The following is a 14,934-nucleotide window of genomic DNA, read 5'->3' as shown; positions in this document are numbered from 1 at the left end:
TTTTAAGGGGAATTGAGGGAGGGGCTCTGAAATGAGTAGCAGACGAGTGGAGGCAGGGCAGGGGTCATGGGCAGGGCCTGGCTGTGGTTCAAGAGTTTCCTGCCATGGGGAGGAGGCTCTTCCAGCAAAGGCTGGGAATTGCCACAGATATTACCTCCTTCTCGGGAGCAGGTCAGCAGTTTTTCCAGGAACAGGTGACATTTGTTCTTTTCCCTGCCTCTTTCCTGTTAGGCGACTCTGGCAGAAAATGTGGCATTAATGTTCAAGGGCACATCTCCTGGAGTCGTTCTGGTTGATGTACTAAGTGCTCAGTACTGTGGACCCACACATGTATTTCTTACTAATTTTGAAGTAAAATTTAATAAATATTGGATGATAAGTGATGGTGGGTATTGGATTTCCACGTATCAGAGATAGGTATGGGAAGAGCAATAACTGAAACTAAGACTAGAAAGGATGGTTCAGAGTTGCTTCTCATGGTTCCTCATTTTCATGAAAATTCAGAAACACCTCGCACATCAGTGAATGAGCTAAAATTGTACAGAAAATGAGATGTGCAAACTTTCTTTGCTGGTGTTCTTAGAACTTCCCTGATGGAGAATAATGATGTGATGTAATAAGAAGTAATGAAGGAATTTAAGATCTAGGGAGGACAAGAGTCAAATGATGCAGAGCCAGAAGAAAATGAGAGTGTATTAAGGAAGAATCAGGGCAGAAGCTGGATGAAATTGTAGACTTGATCTCACATTGCATGTAAGTTAGATTTCTACTGCATTCCTATGCTCACTCCCTTGGGATGCTGACAACTACCTTGCAAGACTGTCATTGGGAGGTAGGAGGAAATTCATTTTTATTGCATTCTGACTGGGATGGTGGTCTGCTTCATGGGAGGATATTGAGAAATTTCCTTAGTCAGGGTTATCTCTGGGTTGGGAACTTTGGTATACAGAGTATGTGGTTCAGTTTCAATTTGGTCAGTCTGGGAAAAACTTACCCTGGAATTCTCTACTCTCACTGCATTCTCTGACTCTCATGCAATTTTTATCATCCAGCTTATGCATGTATCTACTATAGAGATTTATGATGGGATCAATGCAACAAAGCTTGTAATTGATTCATATCCACAGAATCCAAAAGTCAGCAGAACCCATAAATAATCTAATAGGGAGCATAAGACAGCCAACAGATTCTTTTGTTAAAAAAGAAAAATAGGATTTATTTCATAAATATATGCAAGAATATATAAATTCAAAGCTACAGCTATAGTGGGAGCTAGGGGAAAATAAAATTCTAAAAAATAGATAATTAGGATGATTTGGAAATTAATCTTACTATATTAAAAAAATTATTTGAGAAGTACATTAAAGTAATTGCAAATCCAGAATGGAATATGTTCCTGAATTCTTGGAAAACACAGTGTCCATTTTAGATTTAAGTATTCTAAACAGATATCGCATCCTATTCTAGTAAGTAAATTTAAATGTTGTCTTGATTAATAAAATATACAATTTGAGGAATAATTACAAAACACAAATATAAACAGACATTTGATAAGACAGAATTTTAATATTTTTTTCTTATGGAAATGTCATCATAGTTAAACAGGCACCCTCTCTTCCAACTCCTTTGCTGGCTTTAAAGTGAGAGAGTGAAAATTCCGACACTCCTTTTGCTTTAAATGTGTTTCTTGCAAAAGAATGTAAGAGCACTGCTAAGGCTCTGGGCTTTGTGAGTGACTATATTCCCCAAACCTGGGAAAACCAAATTAGTGAAGGTAGATATGTGGTGTATTATCCAATATGATGAATGAAGGCAACTGAGGCAGTCCCAGGCTGTTCCATAGCTCAGTAAGTACATGTGTTTCTTCCTTCTTCCATCTATCAGAGTAAAACCGGGTATTTATTAGCCATTGCCTTTAAAGTCCCTCACATTGGTGTAGAGGGCTGGATTTATGGAAATAGAAGGAATGAGAAGTGGGCATTGGTGCATTTTTGACATATTTTAAATAAATTGACATATTTCCTCTAAATACATAAATAGAAAAAAAATCAAACTACTATCAGTTTACCTATTTTATATTAAAGTGTTAACATACCCAAGGGAGATGCAGAGGACAAAAAGGGGAGATTTCAGTGTCACAGGTAAAAAAAGTTCCCCTCTATTTAGCTGTTCTTGCTATCACTTCACTACCAGAAAATTAGGAAGGGGAATGAAAAGCACTCTAGAAGATAGTCAGTGACTTAAGAAGAAACAGCATTCCTACAAGAAAATAAGGTCCATTTGTCTGTTTAGAGTAATCCCTCTCAGCACTATCTTGCCAGGAATGCCGAATATCTTGAACATGAGTAGAAACCCATGACTTTTAGCATCAAGAAGATTTACTTTATCAAGCAGATGGAATTTTGAGCACATCAGCAGGTTGATATGGGTAGCCTTGGGGTCTTTCCAGGACTGGTTCTGATTTTCAAACTCACCTATTTATCACCACTATTATCCTTGCTACAGCTTTAACTCAACAATGGATGTAAAATGGAAAAGGAAGTGGGCATGAATTTGACAAATCTGATTTTGATTTCTTCTACACCTCCTCTTAGCTTTGTGTCTAGGCTATTCTTCATTCTTTAAGAGAGTCATCCTCGGAGTTCCCATAGTGGATCAGCAGAAAGGAATCTGACACTAGTATCCATGAGGAATCAGTTTGGATCCATGGCCTCACTCAGTGGGTTAGGGATCCAGCATTGCCCTGAGCTGTGATGTAGGTTGCAGATGAGGCTAGGATCTTGCGTTGTTGTGACTGTGGTGCAGGTCAACAGCTGTAGCGCAGATTCGACCCCTCGCCTGGGAACCTCCATAAGCTGGCCGCAGGTGCAGCCGTAAAAGACCAAAAAAAAAAAAGAGAGAGAGCGAGAGAAAGAGAGAGTCAGCCTCCCAGCGCCCCTTGCAGCCCAGAAAAACACTGGCAGATATTGAAATCACTTCCTCCTATCCAGGTTTTCCTTCATTCCAGCTTTGTTAAAACTTTGGTCCTGTTTTCCACTACTTCCAGGATCTTTGCTCCAAACAAAAAAGCTTGAACTCTCTTCCTGTTATCTCCAGAACTAGTGTTTTTTGTGCTTTCACAGTTGAGTTAAGTAATCTATAAGGACACTCATAGTTCTAAATATCTATAATGTATGACATGAAAAATTGTTTCATAGAGCATTCAACATTAACATTCTGAGTTATAGACCCAGGAATTATTCAAATGGGTGCTGATTTGTCTAATATCTCAGACTATACCATTAAAGGATTCTAATTATTTGTTGACCTAAACAGATATAGGAGTCCATCAGAAGGTTATATGCTAGATTTAAACATCATGGCTTTGAAATGATTAGATACTCAACTGGGCCTTCAAGAACCACTGACACCACCCAGCATAATGTTGACCACAGAAATTTGAATGCAAAGATTTCCATAGTTCCCTTGATTTGCTTAGCCAAACCATTGTTGGCTCTGACCTTTAATTTTTTGCAGGATTCATTTTTATATTAATTTACCTTCAATCCCAGCTTCTTCTGTTTTGACTTTATAGATGGCTTTGTTCTTGCCAGGATATTCCTTCATTCCCCTGGGGTTGTCTCTGCTGCCCTTCACCTGCTATAGCCATTATGATACTTTTGGCTGTAGCAAAAGATCCAACAATTAGCAGTTTAGATAGACACAGAGATGCATTCACTCACCTAAGTTTCCTGGAAACCCTGAAAGGATTCATCTTCAGAAGCTCAGGAGATGTCAGGGCTCTGGGTGGCATCTCCACAATGATCTATGCCTTTCTCTCATGGACACAAAATAACCACAGCAGCCTAGGCATCATCCAACAATTATCAATTTAGTAAAGAAAGAAGAGAAGAGGAGAATAAAAAGACTCCCTTATGATGCATCCTTTCTTATCACGGAGGAACATTTTTCTCACAAGTCCCTCATCAACATAATCTTAGATCTTATTGTCCAATGATGAGTTGCAGCTCTATTCTCCCCCCCCCAAAAAAAAAAGGAATTAAAATTGCTACAATTTACTGTAACCAATCAAGATTCATCTCCTGGGAATTGGACATACTCCCTTCCATGCAAAAACTAGGGCTTTGTAAGTATTATTTTAAAAGAATAGCTGTTGTCAACACTTTCTACTGCACCTGAGTTCCTAAGATACTGATCACAGAGGATATTTTCTTTAATTCATAGTCTCTATTAATGACCGGTCTGTGTCTTAAACCATATTATAAATTCTCTTCCCCTGCTAAAATCTCCTGAAACTTTCCATATAGAAGTCTAAGCAGAGGTAGGGAAATAGTTTCCATCTTTTCTCCCCCTGCATCAATTCAGTCCCATTGAGCCCTCCATAATTCATGCCTGCATACAGCTCTACTTCTCCTGACACAGTTGATAAAGATGCCCCTCCCTCCTAATATTTACAATCCCTTATTTGCTCTCTCTAGAAACTAGTCCCCCCAATTTAGGTGCAAGAAGTTGTGGGTGCTCCAATTTGTGTATGAGCCTGATATACAAAATTTGTACGTGCAACTTTGTTTCATATCCAATCCTAAATTCCCTGCAATGTCCTCTTTCACAATCCATACTTCTATAGGGTTATTAGAATTCAAAAGTTCTTTGCCTGTGATAGGACGCAGGCTTCTTTCAGGCTGCCTTATTTCAGGCTATTTCCCTATAATATGCTGACATGCATTTTTAACTCAAAAAAAAAAAAAGGGGGGGGGATTGTTTTAGGAAGGACACAGATTTATTTAAGTGCACCCAAGTTAGGGTGTATAACCAAATCTCATGAAAGTCTAGAAAGGGACACAAAGTCAAAATTAGGTTATACTCTCTTCAGTTCTCCTTATTTCAGTATGTTTGATTCATAGTCCATCATTTTCCTTGCCTTTGGGATATAGGCAGAGTGAGCAAACATGGTTAATTCATTAGAGTTTTTTCAAACCTTCACTCCAGGGACTCAAAATATTAACTCTATTCTCAGTGAACAAATTCGTTTTTCCAGGGAATATCTGATTAGTGTAGATAGGTCTGGGGGTTCACTCCTGTCCTGTCATCTGGGGAGAGGAATCTGACTGCCTTGGTAGTATAATCGGAGCTGTAATCACCTCTTATATAGAACCTATGTGTGAGACCTAGTTCCTAGAGAAGGGGACCAGGAAGACCTCCCAAGAAAGCTTACTGAAGCAAACAGACTTCATTGTCTGTCTCAGTCTCTCGTTCTGACCTGGGCTTATTTTCTAACCTCAGTTCCCTCCTTGGATATTTCCTCATGTACCCTATCTGCTTCTGACCTTGGACTGTCCTCCAAATCTACAGGAGTTATCCTGCTGCCTGTTCTGTTCACTATTCTCATGGTATTTATCCAATCCTCATCTGCTTCGAGGATTATGTATTCAACCTGTTGTGATTTGAATTTCTGCCAGTACCTGGGTACCAATGAACTGGACTAAAGTTGGATCAGTTCTGCTGATCCAGGTGGATCAGCACTTCCCTAAAGGCTCCTCAGCCTCTGGCGGTACCTCCACTATTGACTTTACAATCCATCTTGACTTCAGTATTAATAGCAATAGCAAATATGAAGAACCTCTGGATAAGAGTTAGGGGTATTGGGGGACCCTATTTACCTTGATGTAATATCCCTGAATATAACTTTGTGATTGACCCTTTTTATTTTTAACAGTTTTTCTCTCCCTACTTCATAATGTTCTTCTTAACTAGCCTGAATAGTTCATTCAAATACTATATTTAAAGAGCTAGATTTTTTTTTTAATTTGCTTTTTAGGGCTGCACCTGCAGTTCCCAGGCTAGGGGTCAAATTGGAGCTACAGCTGCCGGCCTATGCCACAGCCACAGCAACATTGGATCCAAGCCACATCTGCGACCTATACCACAGCTCACGGCAACACTGGATCCTTAACCCACTGAGCAAGGCCAGAGATTGAACCTGCAACCTCATGGTTCTTGGTCAGATTCATTTCCTCTGCACCACAATGGGAACTCCAAAAGAGCTATATTTTGATTATTTACAATTTAATTCTTTTTTTGGATATCCTACAGCATGTTGAATTCCCAGGTCAAGGATCAGATCCAAGCAGCAGTTGCAACCTATGTCATAGCTGTGACAATACCGGATCATTAACCCATTCTCCTAGTCTGGGGATTGAACCTGCATCTTAGCAGTCCAGAGACACCACTAATTGAATTGTGCCACAGTAAGAACTCCTACAATTTAATTCTTAATGGTTAGGGCAGAATTCTTCTAAGCCTTAGCTATAATTTTTCTTTACCGAAAGATAAGGTATCCAATCTGTACTTTTTATTCCTATTACCTTCCAAGTCCAATAATATTAATATTTTCAGATAAGCCTATTGGCTATTCCCAGAATAGTACAAAGGTAAATGATCCCTTAGCAGGAATTTAGTATCTTTCTTCCAAGGATGTCAAAATGTGAAGAGTTCCAGGATTATGACTCAGCAGAACCCATGTCAAAAATAGCCTTGAAACATATTTTATTGGAGATTGGTTACTAAAGCACACACTTTGGAATATATTAACCAAACATTCAGGATGTACTTGGGTCCTTTCATCTTATCCTAAGCCTCTCAGAAGAAATGGGAAAGAATAAAATATAAAGATTCCATGTACTTTGCAAAGCAAGGCAAGCAGACAGGACAAATCTCAAAGTCCCTGAGGCAATGAGGAAATTTACCAACCCATTGGAAAACTGATATAGCAGTTTGAATTTTGTTAGTCATATGTACATAACAAACAGTAACTGGTAATTAACAGTAAGTAGCTTATGACCTATGCAGTTATTGGGGGCAATAAAATTTTATCAGGAACGGTGTCAAATTTAATTTGGTTTCAATGCCCCACATTGGTTCGGAACAGTTACCATTGCATATCATGTTAGTTCTTCTAATAAATACATCTATCACAAAGTCTATTATTAGATGTTATTTACTTTTCTTTTAGGATAAATTGATCATACTAAAAAGAGTTCTTCATCTGAGGAAAAATTAAGTCTGTGTTTCCAACGGGTTACCAATTATACTTAGTTTGTTGGTGCTGATTCCACAGATCTGAACTGCATTTCCAGTGGTCACATTTCTTTTGGCAGCAAATAAAAATAAAAAGAAGATATACTTCCATAGCCACATTCCATGTTCCATGATTTTCCTCCCTTTTATCCACCATGGCATCTCTTCCTTTGTAATATCTGTTAATTCCCCTAAATTTTATTCATCCTTTTCCTCCTTCCACCCACATCTAACATAGTCTGATTCCCCAGAATTTTCCTCCTTCTCTTCTATTGATTCTCTTATTCCCCCTTTCTAGTACCTGCTAATTCTTCATCAATACCCCCACACAATCCTTCCCCTTCTCTTGTCTTATGGCACATACTGATTCTCCAACATTTTTATAAGAAAGAGCATAAGCACAAGAAGGTCCAGAAATACACATTCCTCTCAACTTCACTTTCCTGCTATGGAGGTGTTTTTTGCTGTGTGTGTGTTTTGTTTTGTTTTGTTTTTAATTTCTTGAGGCTGGCTGCTTAGAATAAGACAGAAAATTAGACATGAAACAAAGGATTTTATTTGAATGAAGTCCCTGCCTCTGGACAGAGACTCATCTCTCCAGTGAAGAAGAGCCCAATGACAAATGCATCCTTGTAATGTAATAAAATACCATCTGAGTTCAGAAGTTAATGAAGCCTATTATGTTGATCTTATATATAATTAGTGAATCTAATTTTGGAAATTCCCACTGTGGCTTAGTGGGTTAAGAACCCAACTAATATCCATGAGGATACAAGTTTAATCTCTGGCCTCAGCCCGTGGGTTAAGGATTCTGATGTTGCTGTAAAGCTGAGGCACTGCAGCGTAGGTCACACATGTGGCTCGGATCTGGCATTGCTGTGGCTGTGGTGTAGGCTGGCCACTACAGCTCTGATTCAACTCCTAGCCCAGGAACTTCCATATGCCACAGGTACGGCCCTAAAAATGACAAAAAATAAAATCTGACTTTGTGGTAATCTATTCTGGCAGCAATGGAAAACTAACATAGTCATTGAATAGAAAACTAGTACAATCGCCAAATGAGTAATAAAAAAAGCACGTTGTTTTTCAATGATTTTTTAAAATTAGAGTATAACATGTGTGCAGAAAAGTCCACAAATGACAAATGAATACTTCAATGAATTTCCAATGATTTGAGTACATCAAAGCATCCAGAGCCCAAATCAGGAGATAGTGCAGTATCGGCCTCCCAGAAGACCCATCTATATTTTCTTCTACAGAGGCCTGACTTCAAATACTTAAATGACTTTGGTCTCTGTACTTGAAAAAATGAAATCATTTGTGCTGTCCTGTGTCTGGCTTCTCTAGATCAACATTGTGTCTGTGAGATACTTCTAATATATTTTGTGAATCTTAGATTGTTCATTCTAATTGGTGTGTGTTATGATGTTGTATGGATATACTTTATTTTTTCTTCTCTTGATGGACATTTGGGTAACTCTCAATGTTTGGGCTTTGTGAATAGTGCTCCTAAGAACATTCTAATACATATTTGTAGTGTATACATGTACACTCTACTCTTAGATATATATCTGGGAGTGAAATATTAAATGATTTAAAGTTTTGTTTTATTTTGTTTTTCTGAAATGCAGATAAGGAATTGAAAATCCATACTACATGGCCATTAAAAAAGAATATGGAGAGTTCCCACTATGGTGCGGTGGGTTAAGAATCTGACTGCAGCAGCTTTGTTCACTGTTGAGGTTCAATCCCCAGCCCAGTGCAGTGGGTTAAAGGAGCTAGCATTGCTGCAGCTGTGGTGTAGGTTGAAGCTGCAGTTCTCTTCCTTATGCCTTGGGCACAGCCATAGGGGGAATAAAAAAGAATGTGGAAGAACTTCCTGTACTGATGAGAAAAAATTCTAAGCTATAAGTGAATAAAATGTGCAAATAGAATACATTGTATTATGTATAAAAAGAGGTTAAGGAATCCCTTCTCAGAGGGTTAAGAACCCAACATAGTGTCCGTGATGATACAGGTTCAATCCCTGGCATGGCGCAGTGGCTTTAGGGGCCGGCATTGCCACAAGCTGTGGTGTAGGGCACAGAGGCAGCTTAGATCGATGTTGCTGTGGCTGGGCGTAGGCCTCAGCTTCAGCTCCAGTTCCAATTTGACTTTAGCCTGGGAACTTCCATGTGCTGCAAGTGCAGCCATAAAAAGGAAAAAAAAGAGGATAAATTATATTAATGTTTACTTTTATATGTATGAAGAAACTCTTGGAAGATAATGAAAACACTGATATAAGTGACTACTTTCAAATATGGGGCAGGGAGTGGTAGTGGGAATTCAAGATGGAACCGGAAGTGGGAGAGAAAAGCTTTTCATGCACATATGTACACATGTATGCATGTGTGTGTTTGTGTATATATACACATATATATATACACATTTATATACAGAGTTTTTTATGCATACATATATACACATATATAGGTACAGTTTTTTGAACTATGAGAATGTACTTCCTACTCAAGAATTAAATTAACTTTCTTGAGGGGTTAAACCTTTGCAGAGGTGATACTACCTTTTTCAGGCATGATTGCATTTGGCCATAGAGATTCTCCCACTTTCTAGTCATTTTCCCAGCCCCATCTTTTTGCAATGCAATCCTTCTGCTAGGGCAACTGCTTCCTTTCCTGGGGAGTGTTCTAGTCTTCTCTATGTAACAAAGGTGACTAGAGACACTGTCTTGTTTCATAATAAAAAAACAAGCAAAAGAACTTAAACATTTTTAAAACCATAATCATATTTAAAAATAAAATGCATTCATTTTGTGTAAGGCTCTACAGGGAAAACCCTGCATCCAATTTTCCCTGGTTTAAAACCATGGCACATGTTCCCAAGGTACAATTTTACAAGCAAAGTTAGCATGCTGTCCTTCTACCCTAGTGAAAACCTTGGGTTTACTATCCAAATAGGAAACAATGTAAATCTGAGAAACCTAGAATCACTGTTTTTCAATGTCCAAAACAAGGGTCATCTTTGTCTCCTCCACCCATAATATACATTCCCATGGCAGCCTAGTTTCCTGAAAGCAGAAGCCTCATGGTCAGGTTTGGCAGTATGGGCCTGCCTGGCCTCCCCACCTCATCAGCCTCTTTGGCCCTATCCATCAAGGATCCAGAGGGAGGCACAAAACCACCTACTCTGCCTAAACATAAAGGCAAAAGACATTATTAATATGAAAGTGACACATTTCTGGTCCCAAGTCAAAGCTCAGTAAAGGCTTATAACATCCTCCTGCAATCACAGTCATAAATCTGGCTTCTTCTGCCTAAGAAGACATCATAATTGATGAAATGGCTACATTTCAAAGACATAATAGTCAATATACTGGGCAAGTCTCCTCATCCATTTCACGTAAACCATAGGTACAATTTATGACCCTTCTAACTGATCATCACTCCAGGAATGTATTGATTTTTTTTAAACCACAGGGTTGATATCTGTTTTCACTGGCTTCAAAAGAAACATATTTAAACAGCAAAATTATTTCAGCCCTTTTATTTGTAAGTAATCAGCAGTTCCCATCATTTCACCTTACTTTCTGCCAATTTCTAACTCTGAGAGAATCTGTGATTTATGGCCTTCGTGTTGAAGAAATAAATCAGCATTTCTTCAGTTCAGGAGCTCTGTTGAACATTGTGGTTGACAAATTCTAAAGCTATCCCCCTCCAAGTTTTTTGCCCCCTGAATATTCAATCAAACGCTAATCTAGGGAGTTCCCATTATGGCTCATTGGTTAAGGACCAAACCTTGTCTCTGTGAGGCTGTGTTTTGATCCCTGGATTTGCTCAAGGATATGGCATTGCCATAAGCTGCAGTGTAGCTGCAGCTGCAGCTCTAATTCAACCCCTGCTTTGGGTATGGCTATAAAAAGAAAAAAAGAGTCACTAATCTAGGAAATGCTATAAAGAAACTTTGTAATTAAGTTACCATATATCTTCTCTTAAAATAGGGAAATAAAATTATGATGTATATATTCAGTAACATTCTATCCATACAATGTTAAAAGTGATAAAAATAGGGAAATAATCTTGGATTATCCAGGAGGGCCTATCACCTGAGCCCTTAAAAGAAGAAGAGGAAGAAAGTCAAGTCGGTCAGAGAGATGTGGCAGAGGAAGGCAGGAGAGAGAGATTAGAAAGCAGGGCAAAACAGAGACCTTAAGTGTGAAAAGGACTTGACTTATCACTGCCAGCTTTGAAAATGGATGGGGGGTGGGTGGTGAGCTGAGGAATGTGGTTATCCTCTGTAAACTGAGAAAAGATCCCAGCTGACAGCCAGCAAAGCAACAGGGACTTCAGACTTACAATTCCAAGTATCTGAATACTGCCAACAATCTGAATCATTTGAGAAGCAGATTCATTTCCAGAGTCTCTAGACAGAAACACAGCCTTGCTGCTACACTGGTCTCAGCCTTGTGAATTCTGGAGCAGAGAAACAGTTGAGCCCAGACTTCTCAACTACAGAATTGTGCAATAATAAAGGTGCATTGTTTTCAGTTGCAGAATTTGTGGTTGTTTGTGATGGAAGTTATAGAAAATAAATACACATATTTATTAGTTCTTAGGTAAGAAGTAAAATTTTTCTATGAAACTTGACACGGCGTCAGCTTCACACAAACCTTAGTATCTGCTCAACTAGCGTAGTCATTAGCTTTAGTTAATTTAATTATATATTTAATTATTAATATAGTCATTAACTTACCTTCATCTGCCTCATTCTGTCATTTTGGCACCATGTTCTCCTCATGATGAACAATTAGGATCCTGTCATTCATGAATAAATTTGTTTCAAAGTGGGTTTTTTGGCAAAAAATGTGTTGCTTATCTTTTTAATTGTATAGCACCTAGTACAGAGACTTGCTCGTAGAAAGTGCTCAATAACAATTTATTGATTAGAGTTGATGATAGTTTTAAATGAACGTCATCTAAACACTTTTATATTCTGCGATGCTCTTTCCCAACTTTATACCCGTTGATAACAAAAAGTTAGATGCAGTCATTGAGTTGTATCTTCCCTATAATGGGATGACCTAATGCAACAAACAAATAAGGCAAACAAACCCTTACCTGACCCCTACTTCCACTGGCATATATTTCTGAAACCGGTCATAGTCATAAGCTTCAGTCTGTGACTGGGCTTAGAGGTCAGAAGGAACACAAAATTATGGGAAATCTATAATTAGATTTAGGAGTCTGAAAAGAGGGGCCAAGTGTTGGTCTATAGATTTAGAAACATTCTTGAGGATTAACTTGTGGCTAGCATTCATAATCAATTTTTGCTTACAGTTTATGCATAGCTCTAAATTAACTTTGGAAATTCACCAACATCTTCAGGTTAGTTCTAAGGCTTCTCCAGCATTTACTCTCTTGGAAAAAATGGCAAGTCACCCTAAGTAAGATCCATGCAGTTTCAGGAAAACTGTTTATATGTCCTCACTGCCCACCCCCCACTCCCAGGAATAGTGAGGAAGATTTTGTGAAACATAAATCAGACATCACTGATAACAATGTATGAAAAATTAATAAATAGACCTTTAGTAAAATAGAGCTGGGAGTACTCCTACTCTATAACAATAGCAGAGGCCAATAGGAAGATGAAAAACTCCTTTGCTGGCAAGGAAAAGCCACAGACTACTTGCTTACTATAGCCCTCCCATTGTCACTTACCCCTCTAAAAAAATGGCCTCTTTACCTTGCCATGTGGGGAACTTGCCCATGGCTGGCCACAGTTGCAGTCTCCAGAATTGCAATCCTCTGCTGATCCCAAGTAAACCTATCTCTGCTGAAGAAATCGGTCCAGACTTGTGAGCAAACAGGTGACAGAAACCACATTGCAGCCCATTATTGTCACTGCTTTTCTCATGGAAATTGAAGTTTGAAGTTCTTTCTCCTGGATTCAATCTCACGTCTTCTCTGCATTTAAAGCTCTCCAGGTCTTATTCAGCATCTATTTTAGGGTTTTGTCTTTCTGGTTAATATTTTGTTCTGTGTGCAAGTACTCTTTTGGTACTTCGGTCTGATTTGGAGATCAGACTATCTTAACACAAGCTGGCTGAAAATGCCTTCAGTTCATTCCTCTGGAAATATGGGCTGCTTCACTGAAATTGTGCTGGTTTTTCAGCCTTGAACCTATTCCTTTAGACGAAGCTGTTTTCTGGAAACTGGATAAAAAAGCTTTTGTTCTGACTTCTCTGGGCCAAGCTGTTCCCTTGAACTAGCTGATATTAGCTTGCAAGCTGTTTGAATTGAGCTGTGTAAGCTGTTTGAGAATTGTCCTTTCACTCAGAAGAATAAAAGTTCTTTTACTTCTGAGAAATGGGTGCCCCACCCAACATGGGCTCTGGTTGATTTTATGTTTACAAACAGTACTAGAGCTGATTCTAGAAACACTGATTATTTGTCCCTATTAAAGCAGCTACCACATTTTCTTTATAGAAAAAAAATCTCTAACTGATATTGGCAAAATTCAGGAGGCACTTCCTGTCAAAATTCAAAACATCTTCCCAGAATTAACCAGTATAAGTAAAGAAGCCCTTTAAGGCATAATCCCCTACTAAAAATTTTCAAGTTTCAAAATCTCATTATCCCTTTGACTAGCCCCTATAAAGTGCCCATTTTGCCAGTGAGAAAATCTAAGGGCTAAGGATGGAAGGTTGTCCAGAACCTCAAAACAATAAACATTGTTATTTCTCCATCCCCTGCTATTGCTAACCCTTATTTGTTGCTAACATCTATTCCTTCCAGAGGCAAATTCTTTACTGTAACTGATTTATATAGTGAATTCTTTAGTATTTCAGTTGATAAAGATAGCTGGCGCTTTTTTCTTTCACTTAAAAAGAAAAATAATTCACCAGGACAGCAATGCCTCAGAGTTTTACTGAGAGTCCTTATTTCCTGCAAATTCTGAAGGTTGATCTGGATGATATAAAGTTTCCTAAGATTCTTCTTTGTTGCAGTATGTGGATGATATACTTCTTTACTCTCCATCTCCAGCCTCCTCACAAGATGACAGCATCTACTTTCTAAAGCTTTTAGCCTTAAAGGGGCATAAGGCAATAAAAAAAAAAAAAAAAAGTTGCATTTTGCCCAAACCTGGGTTTAATATTTACGGCATCCCAAAGCAAAAGCTACCTTTAGATAACTTAAGGTGCCCTAAGTTTCCCCAAACCCAAAACTAACCACTATGAGGTTTTCTTGGGCTAGTTGGTTATTGCCAAAGTTGGATTCCAAATTTCTCTCCTGTGGCCAAACTTCTGTATGTTTTAATAAACAGTAACAACTCCAACCCAGTTGTATGGGAAGAACCAGACAACATAGATTTTAAGGTCTTAAAGGAAAGTTAGATTAACCCACCTGCCCTCGAGCATCCCAGTTATCAGATTCTTTTTCCTTTTTGCTTATGAAAAAGAGGGAATGCCCTTGAGGCAGTACTCACCCTAAAACACAAGGGCCACCATCAATCCATAGCATGTGATAGCTAGCTCTGGGCCCTATAACACAAGGATACACTCAGCGTCATTATCTCACAGCCTTCTTTGTCAACAAAATCATTGTAGGATCCTCTTCAACCATGTTTGTACCTCATGCAGAATTCTCATTAACTCATCATTTTTCAGTCTGTCGCCTTACCTCCTATAAAGTTATTTTGTTAGCTGCTCCTCACATAACTCTTTTACCTTATCATAGCTTTCACCTTGCTACCCTTCTCCGTTATGTCACTGACAAAGTCTCTTATGACTATGTAATGCTTATGGCCCATCTCCTGACTCCTGATGATGATCTGCAGGAAATTCCCTTGGGTAACACTAAC

At 38.6% G+C, this 14,934-nt stretch overlaps 1 long non-coding RNA gene across 1 annotated transcript; it reads right to left on the bottom strand.

Annotated features, from left to right (window-relative positions):
• Positions 2,833 to 13,409, bottom strand: LOC110255187. Its single transcript, XR_002342550.1, has 3 exons — positions 12,817 to 13,409; positions 11,827 to 11,888; positions 2,833 to 3,663 (listed from the first exon to the last, which is right to left on the bottom strand). It is a non-coding gene; the product is annotated as an uncharacterized LOC110255187 (long non-coding RNA).

The sequence above is a fragment of the Sus scrofa genome, chromosome 3, assembly GCF_000003025.6.
Source record: "Sus scrofa isolate TJ Tabasco breed Duroc chromosome 3, Sscrofa11.1, whole genome shotgun sequence".
Classification (NCBI taxonomy): Eukaryota; Metazoa; Chordata; class Mammalia; order Artiodactyla; family Suidae; genus Sus; species Sus scrofa.
This window is presented reverse-complemented; position numbering and strand designations above follow the sequence as displayed.